This window comes from Acanthochromis polyacanthus, chromosome 13 (genome assembly GCF_021347895.1).
Source record: "Acanthochromis polyacanthus isolate Apoly-LR-REF ecotype Palm Island chromosome 13, KAUST_Apoly_ChrSc, whole genome shotgun sequence".
Classification (NCBI taxonomy): domain Eukaryota; kingdom Metazoa; phylum Chordata; class Actinopteri; family Pomacentridae; genus Acanthochromis; species Acanthochromis polyacanthus.
The window spans coordinates 11,083,519-11,101,806 of NC_067125.1; the positions used below are offsets into that span (position 1 = coordinate 11,083,519).

Consider the following 18,288-nt stretch of genomic DNA (forward strand, 5'->3'; position numbering starts at 1 on the left):
CTCTGCCGTGTTATGCTAGATGCAGCAGACCAACACAGGTAACCCAATCAGACACTTTTAACTACAATCATCCGAACGTCTTGAAACGAAACCCAAATATGAGGAGTATCCTTCACATCCCACTTGCACTCACCATTTACCTGTCTCTCCTCCTTCAATGAATCAACCTCCCTCCCTCTGTCTGATAAATACATCTCCTTTAACAGTGAGCCTATTCCTGCGGATGAGAAAGGACACCGGCATCCTCTTGTTTACTTCTTGTTGCGTGCTGTCAGAGCATTACACCAAGTACGTTGGAGCTAACACATCTCGCACGGGAGGGAAAGGGGAGCCGAACGGCGTCCTAATGAATAAATGTAAATGTGAGAAGACGTCGGAATCAATGAGAATGGATATCAGCTGTAATGCAAGCCGACAGTGGATGCGTCTCACATGCAAATTCCAGCAACTCCCTGAGCCTTGGCTGTGCGCACCGCTTCAGAATGTGCAGGGGTACAAGAGAGTAGATTAGTGAGGCAGTGGAGTGAGGCTGTCTTTGGCAGGTGACCCCGGGTGATGCACTAAAATGGTGTTGCCGTCACCCCAGCCTGCTACCCAGCGGGAGCTGGATGTCAGATTTGTTGAAGGTTTGTTCTCGCGGCTTGAATCCCAGCTGATGCTCCTTTCCTTTGTGCGGAACCATGATAACTCACTGTATTTACTGACTGGCTTTGACATCTATCTTACACTTCCCTCACTCTGAAGTGTTATCGTGTTTTGTTTCAAAAATCTTCAGGGCCCTAATTAAAAGAGACAATTCAAAAGCTTGCTAAACTAATTCAGACACTTTCTCCTGCAATCTTGGAGAGCTATGTAGCCAGCGTTCTCCCCAAAGCTATCCATTATCCAGAGGAAACATCTGGAGTGCTCAAGCGGCGCATGACTCACATATTCACATTCACATAACAAACATCGTTCTGTGACTCAGATCTCATTTGAGTTTTGAGCTTTAACCTCGTCAAATCATCCATGAATGATGTGGCCCTGTGGCGCGTGATTCATGCAAGTTACATGCTAAAAACATCACATCTTTATATTCTAGACAAGACCAAAGTGTTGACAAAGATAACACTACATAGAATTGAATGGCAAAGTGTAAATATGCAGAAAAAAAAAATCAGATTGAAATGAACAGAACTGAGCTATTACACTGTAGCTCTGGTGTAACACCCACTGCAGAACATGCTCTATAGAAAACATGAATGACATAAGAGAGCTCTTGATCAGCATATGATGCATCTGTCTTTTTTGACAACTATAATTTGTTCATGCAATTATGTCAAATTTATTCTGCAGAATTGCTGGTGTATTTCCTTTGTGTGCAGCACTTCCCCTTCAGACTGTAATTTCAGCTTGATCAAATGCACATCAGCTCGACTATAAGACCACTTTAATGTGCAAATTAATGGTGTGACTGACTGTTCAACAAGCCCTACTTTTGTAAGTGTTAATGCTCTACATTTCCTCTACATTAGCGAAACCTATAGACTTGCAGTGACAAACGGAATAGCTTTTAGGTGTTTGCAGTCGAGCAATAAACTGCCTTGGGTGACTGAATGGCTGCATCTTGTTTGCTTTCACTGAGCTCACTGCCTTTCCTCCCTCATTACCTCTTGTCTCCTATAGCGAAGTAAGGAGGAGGAAAAACAGAAGTGGGGGAGTCAAAGACAAAACAAGGGGCGATGTGAACAGAATCAAGATACTGCAGTTTTTCTCATTTGTCTTTTTCAAAAACATAGCTTTATACCAAACTATGCCAATACTGAACCTGAATCATACATTTCAATATTTCAAACACTGTGTTTGACAACTTTCCACTGTACAGAATTTAAGATTTACAGTGCCTAGGAAGTTTTCCCCTTTGACTGGTTGTCAAATTTCATTTGGCTTTGTAGACAAGAATTTATACAAAAGGATTATCTGATGACAAAGTAAAATCAAATTCCTGCAAAATAATGTCAATTAAAGAAAACTATAAAATGTACAATAAGTGATTGCATAAATATTCAAAATAGTATTTTTATTGGATGCACTTTTGGCTGCAGTTAGAGCATTGACCCTGTGTAGATAGTCCAATCAGCCGTGCATATCTTTACACTGCAGTTGTACTCTATCCTACTTTTCAAAACACCCAAGGACACCGTACAAAGTAAACAAAGTTAAAACGCATTCACAGTAACAATATAAAACCTAAAGATATAAAACTTTTTTTAAAAGGAGATTTAGCAATTTCAAAAGAACAGAAGAAAAAAGAGGAATGGAAGTCAAAATGAGTAGGCTTGCTTGAACAGGTGGGTTTCGAGATGAGATTTGAAAATGTCCAGTGTGCCGATGTTTCGGATGTCAGGTGGGAGGGAGTTCCAGAGGCTGTGGAGCCCATGGTGGTCACACGGGCAGGAGGGATGGTGAGGTTGACGGAGGAAAATAATTTGAGAGTCTGGCAGGGTGTGTTTATGTGGAGGAGTTCAGTAAGGTTCAGGAGGCTATGATGGGCCTTGAAGGTTAGGAGCATGGTTTTATAGTAGGGTTGCAACTAACGACGCGTCGACGAATCGTCTGAGCACGATACGTCATACATATGCATGATGCAGCACCGATGTCCGTCCGTGTTCCGCGCTCCAGTCGGACGCTGATTTCTGTTGCATTGCGTGCTAACTTCCGCTTTTGATGACTTATCGGGCTCAGACGATTCGTCGACGCGTCGTTAGTTGCAGCCCTATTTTATAGATGATGTGGTGTGTCATTGGAAGCCAGTGAAGTCATTAGAGAACAGGGGTGATGGGGTGATTACATGAGGATCTCTCCCATCTCAGCTGCTGATGCCTGTAACTCCTTTAGAGGAGTCATAGGTGTCTTGGTGGACTCCCTCACTTGTCTCTCTCTTACAGTCACTCAGTTTTTGGGGATTATCTGCTCTAGGCAGATTTACGTATGACCCATACTCATTCCACTACTAATGACGAATTTGATTGTATTCCAAGGGACATTCAGTGACTTGGACGTTTTCTTGACTTCTCCCTTGACTCATGCTTGTCAATAACCCGTTGTCTTTATGGCAGACCTATAGTCTGGAGTACAGATTCACCTGTGACTGGACCTTCTGGGTACAGGTGTCATACTACAATCATCTAAGACACATTGACTGGCCCTGTAATTGTGACACAAAATGTAACACTACTTTCTTGACATATACTAATTTAATAGCAAAGCCTTAAATCTACAGTCAGCTGTCAAAGAAATACTCCACCAGGAAATTAGATCAAATTCAGTATCAGGAGTAGAGCTAAACATAGACGAGAATCTGTGGGCTGCCATTGTCGCCACACACTTTTATTGCTATTTACAGACTCAACAGAGACTATTGTACTACAAAAGACTGATGTGGCAAGCTGCTGCTTCCTACTATATCAAGGGCAGATGAAGATTCTTTTGGAGATAAGAAGCACCCAGAGTGATGCTTTGTGACTGCTACAACCACAGTTCAGCGCAGACTGCAGAATTCCTACTCAAACTACTGTAAATCGTGACTCACCATTCAATTAATATGCAAATGTACAACACTTTAAACTTCCTGTGTGGATTTGTGAATATAAACTTGTGTGCAAAGTGGATAATTGAAACGAGTAGGCATTGTTATAGAATTTAGCATAGAAAAATGGAAAATAATCTCAATAATCCAAACAAAATTATAGCAATGAAGTTGACAGAAACAGCACTGAAGACTATAAGAACACAAAAATTACATTTTACAATTCTGCTAATAACACTGCGTGTATAAATTTAATGTGCTATCCCTGTATAATATGTATTTGTATAGCAATTGATCCTGACAAATTTAATTGGATTGTACATACAGAAAGCAGCACTTTGTAACACTCTGCATACAATATCATGTGCTTTATGAAGCAGTAAATGGAGAATGTGTTGTTCTTGTTTTTGCAGGAACTGATTCTCCCTGCTGTAGCTTCCAAAACATATTTCTTGGACAACATAAGGCTGATAAAGAGATACAGCAATGACCAACAACATGTAAACCACTGTCACGTGAAGTCGACATTTATCATCTCATTACAATGCTATGCTCCTCTGGCATTCACACTTTGGCACACAACAGCCCTTTAACCACTGTTCTTCCAAGCACCCAGCCATGGCACCAACCCTCTCTGGCGGCAGTGATGTGACCCAGCATGACAATGTGCCCTGCTACACCGCAAGAACTGCTCAGGAACAGATGAAGGAACATGACAAAGAGCCAAAGGCAGTCACCCGGCCTCTGAACTCCCCAGATCCCAATTAATTCAAGCGTCGGTGATATGCCTCGGAACAAGCCCAATTAATGCAGGCCCAACCCCACAGCACCCAAAGGATCTGCCGCCAACATCCCAGTGTATTTTTGCCCAGCTCTAATTTTAAACAAGACAAGGAGTGTGTAGCTGTGTTTCTGTGAGGCTACTGAAGGTTCCAGCTGCCATATTATCTATTTTGTGTGTGCTTGTTTCCTGTTCTCCCTTCTTCTTACCTCCCCTCCTCTCTTCTCTGTCCTGCTGTGGCCGTGTCTTCCCTCAGAGGCTTGCAATCAACCTCACCTGAGCCCAGTTCTCTAATAACTCTCAGCAGTCTAAGACACCGCTTTTTGAAGCCTCTCATCACCAGATTGGATTGGGATTGTCAGTTATCCCTACTTTGGCCAGACTGAGTTTATTTTTAACTCACCATTTGCGTCCAGGTTCACTTACACTCACTGTATCCCTGTACTGTACCTTGCGAAAAGGCAAACAACTTGCAAGGGTGCCTTCCCTGCTCAAGCTCACTTCCAGCATCCCTCACCTCACCTATTACACCTTTCGCCTAATAAACCTTTCCACCTAACTCCTGCCTCAGTGTCTAGACTGTGACACTGACTTTATAGGCTGCAGCGACTAGGAAGAGTTTAGACTGTTATCTTGTCTTTTAACTTTCAGTGGAAGTTGGAAAGAGTTTCACTGTGTTGATGGACCTCTGCCTTCTCCAACCACCTTCCAGTTGACATTCTACCAACTATTTGACCAGAGTGTTAGGGAGTGCTGCAGCTGCAAGAAAATTATACCCTTTCTTCTATGGCAATCTGACAAACAACTGCTTTTTATAACAGTTATGCTAATTAGATCTGATATTCAGCTATGATCAGCTAGTTATGTTAGTGTCATGTAACAGCCATTTTAGTGCACATTTGAGTTTCCTTAGGTGTTTATAACACTAGAGATACATACACAGTCAAGGTTTGTATGCACAATAGCTTATTATTGTCTAACAAGCTGATGGATTAGCTTAGCTTAGCATAAGGACTGGAAACAGATGGATACTGTTGTAACAAAACGGGCTGTTGACCTTGTTGCCTTGAGACAAAGTCAGGTTAGTTGTCTACCCCTGCTTGCAGTATTAATGCTAAGCTAACCTACATGTACCGTTTATTCCACTTCCCTCGGGCTAACGGTACAGAAACATAAAAACTCTGACTTCCAGACTGAAAAACATTTTTTATCCTAGAGCTATCCAATCCATTTCCTCTCTACATACACAACAGACACAATATGTGCAATAGCGAACTAAATCTTACACTAGACTGCACTTTACCAGTCATCCTACTGCTCATGTGCACTAATTTTGTTTACATATTTATAATTTTGAGGATTTAAAAAAAAATGTATATAGTCTGCCATTTTCTATTTTTTATCTATAGCTGGGAGCCACCAATCAAAATGTCGCTGTGTGGAAACACAGTGACAGCTTCTTGATTGATTCTTGATGTAAACTGACCAGTCACAGCATTAAGCCACTTGCAAGATCTAGTATAGGTCTCCCTTGTGCTCCAAAAGCAGCTCTGACACTTCAGGCCACAGATACAGGACATCTGGAGGTCTCCTCTGTTGGCTGACGCCGACACGTGAACAGCAGATACTTTGGGTTCTGTGGGTGGCCTCAGTGGATCCTGCTTGCTCCAGCACACCCCAAGGTGACTGGATTGGGATCGTGGGAGTTTTGGAGGTTGGGTCAATGGTTTGAGCTCTTTGTCGTGTATCTCATGTCAATGCTTAGCAGTTCAGATATTTAGCAGAACACACTTTCCTACGACACTGTGTTCTAAGTAGAGCACTGTTGCCTGAGTAACCTCCACATGGTTTCCCAGCTGAACACTGCATAGTAAGATAATCAATGTCACTCCCTTCATCCCACAGTGGTTTTAATGTTCTTGTTGCTCTGTCAGATTCTTGACTAAAGAATGTAAAAGTCCTCTGGTTTAGCCATTGTTTGGTTACTGAATAGCCTGGATCAGATAGCACTGCACTAACAAGGAAGAAATCTTTTACCAGAGAATGAGCTGCTGCAAGACAAACCAGGCTATTTGCAGTAGCTGCTAATAGGCTAGTTAACAACAGAAATCTTCTTCCAGTGTGTGTAAAAGCTTTCATGACATGATGCTTATCACAGCTTAATCCCACAGTCCGTGGATAGCAGCAAACCATCAGACAAACAAATCACAAAGGAAGGAGGAGTGTGATCGTGTAGGAAAGGTGCAGTGTAGCAGGATGCACCTAATTATGGCCTGTCTTCGTGAGGTATGAGTGAATAGCTCTCACATTGTATGACTCCACCAAAAGCGAGCTCTGGGATAAATATAGATGACAGGGATAATAATCATCCAAATGTTCCTAATCCTATCCCCTTCTCTATGTTAGCAGTCAGTATATGTTACTCCATACGGGTGAAAGGAATATGCTCGATGAATAAATACGCCGCACATAGTGCAGGACCTTCCACCACACTCAGACTTCAATCAGAGGCACTTTCTGCCACTCCAAACATTCTCATCTTCCCATGCCTTATGTCTTTTCTTCTTATCTCTTTGCAGCACAACTTCTCTGTACTTCTCTACCTCTTGCTATGCTAGTTTTCTCACCCACTCTGCCTCTCATGCTGGTCCTTCCCACTTTTTTTCTGTAGGTTTCTCCTCGACTCTCATCTCTTCATCAACTCTCTGGAGCAGAGGTGGACAGCAAGGCACGGCAATCAAAGGAACTAGTCATTGATCTGCGCTACAAATCAGGTTCCTCTGCTACCTCTTGCCCTTCGCCTTCCCTTTCTTCCCTGGAACTGCTCGAGCCTCCAGAGGGTCCCGACAACCCTTGGTGCGGGCTGTAGAGCGCGCTCAGTGGTAGCTATTTTTTTGTTCTCACTAATGAGCGACTGCCTGGGAAGCGGAGAACTTCCCATCACTTGTCAAAGCAGTTGTCTGCCCGTAGCTGCTGCTTCTTTCTTGTAGAGTAGCTCTCAAGGTGTGTCTTTGCAGGGCTGGGTTACTCAGGCTGTGCTAAGGCCTCGCTGAAGCAGAATTAAAAAGAAGAGCATGGCTGTCTTCGACTGGTCTGATCTCAGGCGCATTCAACAGGTTGCTTTGCAGGGAACTCGATTTGATTGGAATAGAGGGCCACGCTCGAACGATTTGTAATGAAAATCCATCCCATTAACTGGCTGCAGCCCTCACAATGATGCAGTATCTCAGCTGTGTTATTTAGCCACAGTGACTTTATTCATTTGAATATCCAGCCAAAGAAAAAAGAACAAAAACCAAAAAACATCAGCCCTGTTTAATCACAGCAGCATCTCTATGTTTGCAGTTCTCTGCAGAATCTCCTCCACACCCGTAATCCTCTGCAGAACACATCATCGCTGCTGACATTAAAAAAAAAAAGCTTGTAAATGCTAGCAAATATTTGCTGATGTATGTAAACAAAAAGCCTTGTTAAACGTACCGCTTTTTTTGGTTAGCTATTTAAAAGTGGATTTTCCAAAGTGCCGTTGTTGTTTATCAGCCCCTCCAGACGCTGGGGCAGGGTTTATGCGGGGGTCTGCCTGTGATCGATGCCTGGGTTGCTATCCTGCACCGTTTCACCCCAAGCTTTGTTGATGGATGCTCAGCTGCGCTATATTATACTCTTTTCTGCCCTGCTGTGTTGTGCCAATATGGACTGGCCAATAGGCTATGGCTGACAGGGGACTGTGTGGGCTGACAGATGCATGGGCCAGAGCTGCTGAGCTGGGCTTGTGTTGACAGGAGGGCTGGGCTGGATGGATCCCTGCTCCAGGGCTAGCCGTGGGGGAGGACCAAAGAGCAGGCTGGAGCCAGGGAGTGAAACTGTAATGAGAGGAACGATGTGCCAAGACTGACAGAACAGCCACACCACCCGCTATCCCCATCAATACCCAGTTCTCCTCATCTCACCTCCTCTTTTCGCTCCCTTTTTTGCCTCTCTGACACTTTTCACCCCACAACAAAACACTTTCCCCCCCTATTTCCTCTTTGTAGTGGTTTGTCTTGGTCTGCCGTCCACCCTTTTCAACCTTCTGCCTCCAACTCATTCCCTCCCTCTCACATTTCTTTTCTTTTATCCTCATATTGACTAGGCAGCCTGTGTCACAAAGGTGAATCTGTGTGCATGCATGTGTTGGTATCGACTTCTGCGCAAGTTGCAGCGAATACCCGACCTGCCATTCAGAGAGAGCCTCAAATGCCTTCTCTCAAAGAGTCAAACAACTTGCGTCTGCAATCGATAAAGGTGAGACTGGCACTGGCTGCTTGATAGAAATCTACCTCATTCTAGCCAGGTGGGCAAAAGCTGGCCACTAAGTTCTGTTTTTCTGTTGTCTATGTATTATATGGCAGAGGGGCAGAACAGACAAAATCAGGAGGGTGGAGGGACTTCCAATCAGGCCAGCAAACAGAACTAGAAAAAGATGGGGTGGATCACGGAAGAAAACTACACAAAGAAAAAAAAGAGAGCTATGGGAAAGCAAGCAAGGAAGCAAAGCTAAAGCTGCATATCAAATCAAAGTCAGGTCATTCCTTTATAGCCTCAAAGCAGTTTCTTGCCCCAGATATTCTCCGTGAAGCAGGTTAAATGTATTTCCGGTAAGGTCTGAGTTTATCCCCAGGACTAGGCTTAGCAGAACAAAGAATTTATTGAAATACAAGGTGCAATGCTCTCTTGCTGTGGAATCCACCTTCCACTTTTTTTTGTTTGACCAAATAAAGAAGCTGATGCTACATTTCTCCCCCGGCCAAGATGAGCACAGTTAACACCCTAACAAAATGAAGTGATTAAGAAAGTAAGAGTTGTGACATAAGGTTCAATCACAGAAATATGCAATACTGATTTTTTCAAGGTGAACGTGTTACACCTGTGCAGACACCTGTCACCATTAGTGTGTGTTAATTGACAATCAGCAGTTGACATCTTCGTTACGCCTTTGTAAATTGCCGCCGACTCTGGTGGCAAACGGGTCACTTTAATTAATGCGATTTCAAAAGGCAAGGTGCAAAGTGTCTGAAGCTTGTTTGTGGAATTTTCTTTGGAAGTTTAATGAGGCATTTAAAGAGAGGAATGATGAAGGTGATATGTTGAGGGTAATAAACTGTCTGATTTCATTAACAGTGAGTTCAAACAAAGCTGTTATCAGCAGGAAGAGTCCCTCCTGCGAAAGGCCCAGCTTGAAAAAGCAAAGACATCTATCTGCTAGAGCGGTCTTTGGTCTCGCTCTGTCTATCTGTGCCTGAGATCAACATAGAGGGAGAGAAAGAACAGAGAACAACAGAGCTGCGCTTCAACCCTTTAACTTCTCAGTCACTGTAATCACTTCAGTAGTAGTGGACTCCTCATTCCCTCCCTTTAAGTCAAGCCCTGGAGCCAGTTCCTGTGGGGAAGCCCCAAGTGACGTAACTGCATGAGGGCAGAATTGAAGTAACCTTTGTTGTTCAGTGGATGTTTTTTCCTCTCACGGCTTCACTGCCCCCTGATAGCCACAAATCCTCATATAATTCTCCCATCATGAAGTCCCTCCATCTTGGTTGGCATGCATCAGCGCTTAGAGCGAGCCATTAATCAGGGTAGGAATGATTGTTTTGAGACTCGGCCAGCCGACCTAGCGGGGGGAAATTATTAATCAGAAATGGCTACAAACAAGTCAGGAATTTGCAGGTCTGCTTGATTTAAATTTGCCTGCTACAGGTGTGATTTCACCTTGAAGCGCTTTGCGAGCACCGGGGCTGTTAAACTTGTGTGGGGTTTTCAAAGCTTCTGAAGCCGCTCCACATAAATGCTGTGCTGATCGAGGGCAAGAGTGTAAACCTCCACAGCAAATGTTGCGGTCAGCGGACGTGGGGCGAAGCAGAAACATGTGCCAGTCGAAGGCAACATCTAACTCCTCATCAGATTTCATATTGTACATGTCAGCAGTGCAGCAGCCCCGACACCTCTCCTGTCAGTTCTGCTTTAGTTGGGCCTCATTTTAAAGTCAATGCAACAACTCCTCTGTAGTTTCCTCCTTCCCTTTCCTCTGTGTTGTGTTTTTAAGCATGGTTGGAGTATGAGGGATATGTGTTTGGATGTAACGAGCCCATGACAGATCTATGGTGAGGGCTGGATGCTGCTATTAAATCTCAGGAGATGTACTGTGCTTCCTCCCTCTGTCATGTCCTCTCCTCTTGTCACTCTCCTTCTCCTTCCTTATCTTTATGCTGTTTTGTACTCTTGATTTCACTCTTCCATATTTATTCTTGCCCCTGTATTTTATCTTCATTCCCCCTTTTCTCTCTCTGTAATTACTCCCCTATACCGCTGGTGTGACTGTACAGAATAGCGTGCACAGAAGACGGACAAAATAGCAATAAAACAAAATGTTGCCACACATTTGTTAAGCTCATAATATCTTGGAGAGCAGTGCATCATCGTTTTTCCTCTCTGTGTTTATGTAAATGCATTTTTTCTTATTTGTGCGGATGAAAGTGCGGAAGCATAGCACAGGACGATATTACTGCTAATGTAAGCCACTTGCCTCTTACTGCTTCAAATTATACTCATTGCTCCACAATTACTGGCTGCACAGCTACCAGCGTTTCCCACCCATTGCTGCCTCGACGCTGCACTCCCTTCTCAGCGCACAACCCGCTCTGATTATTACAGGATGTCACATAAGGCCTTGTCTCCAAGTGTGACACGGTGGAACAACTACCTCATTTCTCTGCTCTCCACATTTACCTCTTATGTGATCCATCACCGTGTTCTGCTTTGGTGCATTACGGGCGGAAAGAGGTGAATCAGTTGATGATGCAGTCCCCACTGAAGGGGAGCAGAGGCAGGAAGAAAAAAAGAGGTTCTCCTATAAGTGCTAAAATACTCCCCAACCTGGCTGCCTCGAAATGAAATGCAGCATCCCAAAGTCTGTCTGAAAGGAAACAGGCTTATTTGAATTTGTTGGCCCTGCACACTATTTATGTTCCTTGCGAAAGCTTCTGATAATGTACAGAGTACAACTACCAAGACCCGCACTACATCTCAACAAGACTTCGCGCACTTCTAGTAGGGCTTTAACAGAGCTCAGAAAATCATATAAATTTAAGCCGAGAGCTTTGCTGCCTTTTCTTACTCAGTCTGTTTTATCTCACAGGTAACACTTTGAACTGAAGATGTGTCTTAAATAATTATGAATGAATCAGAGCTTTTGGCGCAGGTTGTTTCATCATCATTTCCTATGTGGGAATTGGCTTTTATACACTCTTGCCACACTAATCAGCAATTCTCCCTCGTGGGCTAATTTTCGAAAGCACACACTTATTAAGTGGCTTGCAAATGATGCCAATTGATGCTGCATCTACAATGTACAGCAACTGCAGGTGGACTTTAAAGGTTAGCCAGCGATGGGGTGGGAGTCTCAACTATATGACTGACAGGTGTCATGTCAAATGAGAAGGTCGGAAAGGTCTTCTGTGATTTGCTGCCAGGGATGGAATAGCTAATTCACATGCCGATGCAGCAGAAGGCAGGCGAAAGGTTGACAGCTATGCTTCATATTTATGTGAAACCTGACAGCAACCGGGAAAGCTGTATATATCCATTAAGTACGTACATGTTGAGTTTAAAGCACTTTAACCATTCTGTATAAGGGAGCTGAAAATGGTAACTACCTAGCTTGTCTTTTACATGCCAAAATGAACACTGACAGTGACTGTGTTGAAATAATAAAGACTCCACTTTTGAATAGCCTTAGGCCATGTGCAATAGACTGATATCACAAGTGTAAGAAACAGCTCACTTGTGGGTTACTTTAATGTTTTTTTTCATTATTATTAAAAAGCCATTAGAAACTTAGTTTCAAAGCCTAAGTATTTTGAAGACTGAAAACACAAAAATCAAAGTTAAAATTCATCTTGAGGCATTATTTATCCAGACTTTAATGCTCTCTGTTGCACTCAGCTCATCTGCTACAGAACATCAGACAGGGTTCCACCCACGGCTCCTGAAAATTTGTTTTTTATACAACTAAAATGCGTTTGCATGGTTTCATTATTTTAAGTATTTTCTACCAGAAACGTAACAGCATGACATGAAAGTTTCTACTTTCAAAGAGTCACCAAGTCAAAATTAGGAGGTTGGAGCAGGTGTGGTGGTTTAGGTCCAACACAGGAGACCTATGATACTGAAGTTTACATCCCCTGTGGGTCCATTACAATGTAGACTTAAAATGTTTCATTTTCTATCACTGTTTGCTTTCATTTTCAATCGCTGTGTAGTTAGGTTTTGGCACCAGCACTACTTGGCTACGTAGCCTTGTTATAGAATAAGGACCTGTTCATGGTGTCTCCTGCCTGCACACTAAGTCAGCTTGGTCAGACTTAGAGAAACTTGTGGTAAACAAAAGCCATTTGTCAGTATTTAGAGTAAAAAGCACAACCACATATCTGTGTTTTGTACTTGATTGTATCTTTCACACATAATAACCTTCTGTGGAACAGTAGAGGATCTTCTTGTTCAGTTACAAGATCAATTGACTTTGTAGCGATGGCAACACCTGACTATGTCATTATCTGACATGTATTTCTATAGTTTGATTAATTTGCTCCTTTCATGGGGGTAAAACCATAATTAGCCTTTAACAGACTGAGCACATTGTGCTGCATGAATTCAGCACAAATCCCACTGCTGTTGTAGAGGTTTCTATTGTATTTAGCACCAAGGATAACTCAATGCTTCAAGTGGTCCCCTGAGTCTTCACAAGGCTAACTAATGCTAACAACCATTGCACACCACACATGGCTTCTGTGTAAAAGGTTTCAACTCTGTCAGTTCAAAATGATTTTCTTAAATTCATCTTGCTCACTTTATGCCGAGTTGGGCATCTGTCTTGGTGATCAAAGAATGAGGAAACCATGAGCCTGATGGAGTGTGACATGCAGATGTTGATCTTAGCATCCATAGTGCCTAATACAATCCTTCATAACAGGGAGGCTCTTATTGTACATGTCAGGCTTTTACACAGCAGTCTCATTCAGATCACAACGCATGATGACAATGAAGTCTAAATCCATTGATCCGTTGATTCATTCATTAGATTATTCATGCAACAAGTGGCAGCCCCAGAAGTGCTATTAGGTTTTACTTTAAACTCATTTCCACACAATAATGATACTTCAAGACAATAATTTAGACTCGGCAGGAGACTCATGAATGAAAACAAATAAATTATCTTATCTTTGACCTAAATTACTGGTTAATTGCATAGCAGAGGCTGCAGTGCAAAATAAAAAAATAAAAAAGATAAATAAAAAAGCGAGAAGCGTGTCTTATTAGCACCTCACTGTGAACACACCTCTGCACCTTAGCCAACACAGAAAGGGAAATGATTTAGCAAATGATTTGAGAAAGATTACAAACAACTCATGCAGTATTCTAGTAAGTATTCAGATATTTTACATAAGTAAAAATATTCACACCACACGTTAAAAACACACATAATATTCCTACATTATAAAGGAATATATAAGAAAATGCTACAAATTACTTGAAGCAATGAATGTCAGTATAAGTTTTTTCAGCATACTCGACATCCACAGGTGTCATGAAATTAAAGATATTCGGTAGCACTTTATAATAACTATACACTATTAAGCATTAGTTAAGCATTGGTTAAGCATAATTTCAGCATTAGTTAATCCTTAAATCCTCATGAACTCATCATGAATTCACCATTAGTAATGCATTACAAAGCATTAGTAAAGACAGTTTTAAATGTTCAACTAACACATTATTAAGCATTAGTTAAACATTAGTAAAGCGCTTAATTCATCGTTAACTCATCAAAAATAAAAAAAAAAACCCGCGCGGTCTCGCTCTCCAGAACCGCGGAGGAGGCTGGGACTTGTAGGACTCTGGGACGTGTAGGACGCTACTGCGCATGCTCTTACCGTCAAAAATGCTAGTGCGCATGCTCCAAAATCCCAGAGTCCCAGAGTCCTACAAGTCCCAGCCTCCTCCGCGGTTCTGGAAAGCGAGACCGCGCGGGTTTTTTTTAATTTTTCTGAAATGCGGAAGTCGGAGAGAGAGCCATATCACGCTGGGGAGATGGCAGCTGATCGTAGAGGCAAACAGGTTGCAGAAATTATCTAGTGTTATCTTGCAATATTTGAAAACGGTATATTTGTTTTACTGTAAAGCACTTTGTGCACTTCAAGGGCACACCATTGAAATGCACTGGCAGAATCCCAGAATCAGGCAGCCACTTACCTCTGGTGTGTGTGACCTAAAGAGATAGTTCACCAGTTTACTTGAAATGTTAAGGATTGCAAAGTGTGTATTTAAAAGAGCTTGTATTTTATTTTTCTATTTTATACGATCACAGACTGTTGTTATTTGAAGATGTTTGTCAAGTTTACTTGAAATTTTATAGATTGTATTTGTTTAAAGTGTGTATTTAAAAGAGCTTGTATTGTTTGGGACCAATAAAACTGACACTTTGTATATCTTTGCTTCTGTGTCCTTTATAAATGCTTTATATAGCATAGATAGTCCTCACTTTAGATGGGCTCACGGAATATACTGAACTAATGAGTAGTAACCGCATTAATAAGTTATTCATTGAGGATGAATATGTGTTTGTAAATCATATACTAACACAGTTGCTAACCCTTTATAAAGTATTAACAACTGAGATTATCAATGAGCAACAAAACATTTTTAACCGGATTTATTAAGTGCTTAGTAATGCATAATAAATGTCAGACAGATCATGAATTCATGATTAATTATGCACGTATAACTAATTAGTTACAAATGATGAGTTAACGATGAATTAAGCACTTTACTAATGTTTAACTAATGCTTAATAATGTGTTGGTTGAACATTTAAAACTGTCTTTACTAATGCTTTGTAATGCATTACTAATGGTGAATTCATGATGAGTTCATGAGGATTTAAGGATTAACTAATGCTGAAATTATGCTTAACCAATGCTTAACTAATGCTTAATAGTGTATAGTTATTATAAAGTGCTACCAGATATTCTTAATAAAAGCTGCATGATCAGCCAACAATGGATTATTTTTTATTACTAATTGAGCAGTCTAGATGGTCATCCTGTGCGGATATTGCTATTTTAGCCTGCTAACACATGATGATACAGGCCACTATGGTGACCTTCACACATGACACTAGAACAGTGGTCTTCAACCTTTATGGCACCACGGACTGGATTTAACCCTCCTGTCGTCCTGCGGGTCAAATTGACTCGTTTTAAAGTTTTAAAAATGTGGAAAAACAAATATATTTTCACAGTGAAAACTTCCACATTTTCAAAATTGTTTTAGGAAATTTTTGAACATTTTTTGGTGGAAAAAAATCTAATTTAAAAAAAAAGTTTAAGAACACTCAGAAAAAAAAAAATCTACCAGTGAATTTCACTTTAAAGTGAATTTCGCCATCAAACTTGGGGAAAGAACAGCCTTATTATTCTCTTTTTGGATTGATCAACTGATTTATTCAAAATAGTACCTTCACAAACCAAAACCTCAAATGTATTTTTTAAAAATCTAAAAAGCAAATCCTCATACTTGAAAGCTGGAACAATGTTAGTTTAAATGATGATCAAAATGATGAATTTTCTCACTGACTAATCTTTTTGGCTGTACTGGTAGATTCATTTACAACAAAGCATCACATTTTATAAGCTTTTCATATGCTTTGCTGGTAAAAAACTTCATTTGAAAAGCTGTCAAACAGATGTAGTATCTAAAAAGAGACTGTGTGTATAAATTGCTTTTCAGCAGTCATGGTTAATGATTTATAATATTCATTTGAGCAGCCACAACTGAAGCTTTTTCTCGAAACTTGGGCTTTACAGTGTCTTTAAAAAGGAGAACAGAATGAGAGCGAAAATGGGAGAAACAAAAGAAACGACGGCAAAGATTTATAACTTGCCCCCAAAACTGTGCGGGAGAACAAAAGGGCTCATGCTCTCAAGCCCTGTCATCTTTAGCAGGCTGTGTGTCATCACTCACAAGGCCTCGCCTGCACACCGAGATATAGGCACGAACAGAGCGAAGATTCTGGGTAATGATCCAGCAATGCGTTATTATCATAACAGCCCGGGAACCTTCCCTGAGATAGCATAAACACAGGCAATCTAGCAGATTTCCTTTTAATTGCTTTCTGTTCGGTGCAGGGCAAGCAGAGAGGAGGGATAGCGGCGGGGAGGGGAAGGTGTAAAGGATGGAGGGAGGGGGAGAGTTTGTCTTGTTCCTCAGAGCAACTGTTCCAGCAGATAATGCCAAGCAACCCTGACAGGCAAAAGGGATGAGAGGAAGCAGGAGGAAACAGGAGGCAGAAGAATGTGTTTTTCTGCACTTGAAATCATCCCCACTTTTTGTGCCCTTCTGCTCGTATCTGCGAGAAAGAGAGAGTAAAAGCTCGGAGCTAATAATCACGCTAAAATACTCAACTGACACTCGACAATAAACAAGCACGAGAATGTAATTTCATCACAGTGGTGGTTTAATAACAAAAGAACCTATGCCACTGTTGTAAAACTCACACTCTGTGCAGGAGGAAATTAGCCTCTGGCACAAACAAGGATTAGGAGGGCTTTTAGAACATTAAAACAAAATGCCACCCGCTGTTTGTCTTTTCACATAGTGCTACCTAATGCAACACCACAGCATCTACAAATCACAGATAAACAAGAAAAAAAAGTTGCTGTTGATGCACAGTTATTGCCGACAGCACGGTATGCCAAACCGGTAAACAAGGTTGAATAGGCACCTTGAAAAGACCACACCAATTCTTTCATGTCTTAGCTGCTGGAGATTGCATTACTGCTGACCATTTCACACAGACACATTTCTCATTTCCCTCACAAACACTGGGTTACATTCCTTTTCAGAGTGGAACAAAAATCTTCTTTCAAAGATTTCAAAGTATTGTGATGTATAATCATCACACTCAAACATTTATTGGTTGTTTTTTTTTTAACTTTACAAATGTGAATAGGGGCTATTCTGAGGTGATATGGCTGCAGAAAATTTTCCAAAAGCATATATGACTGCTTGGATCTTCTGCTGTCTTGGTCGCTTAAAGACTTCCTCCGGTGAAAATCAAGCTGTTCATCTGATGTATACCTGAAGACATACACTTCCTGGCCAAAAAAGCCGCACACTCTAATATTTTGTTGGACAGCCTTTAGCTTTGAGTATGGCACTTATTCGCCGTTTCATCGTTTCAATAAGCAATGTCACAGCATTTATTTCTGTCCAGAGATGCATTAATTTTTCTTTTTTTGCGATCAAACTTTTATTAAAGATTTTCACAAATTTGAACTAGAATAAGGAAAAGAAAAACAAGCAAAAAAGCTTTGTCATTCAGCATTACAACACACACTTTCAGCCCTTACAAAAGGCGCGCAGTGGGCCCCAGACATTGGAACGCGCCATAGGGCACCATAACAAAAACAGGAAAAAAAAGGAGGGGGGTAACCAAGCCAGAATGCGTTAATGTGAGTGTGATTGTTGTCTCTATATGTAGCCCTGTGATAGACTGGTGACCTGTCCAGGGTGTCCCATACCTTTGCCCCAAGTCAGCTGGGATAGACTCCAGCACCCACGTGACCCTAATGAGGATTAAGTGGTGTTTAGATAATGGATGGGTGGATGTTTTTTTTTTTGCTTGATGCACACCAATAATTTGACTCTTCTGAGACAGATTAACATCCTTTCCATGACCACAGGATATGTCTTCCTACATGGTTGTTTAAGAAATGAGAAGCTCCTCACTGCATCAGCGAGGGTTAAATAAGTTGCTGCAGCTGAAACATATTCATCACTGCAGTAATTATCTAATGGAAGTCTCTTATCTATTTGCTTAGTTTAATCCAGGTAGTGACTTTTTGTG

The 18,288-nt window shown here is 41.5% G+C and overlaps 1 protein-coding gene across 4 annotated transcripts in view; it reads right to left on the minus strand.

Annotated features, from left to right (window-relative positions):
* The window catches only part of lsamp (limbic system associated membrane protein), a 1,200,168-nt gene that overhangs the window by 77,538 nt on the left and 1,104,342 nt on the right, over window positions 1–18,288 (minus strand). The window lies entirely within an intron of this gene.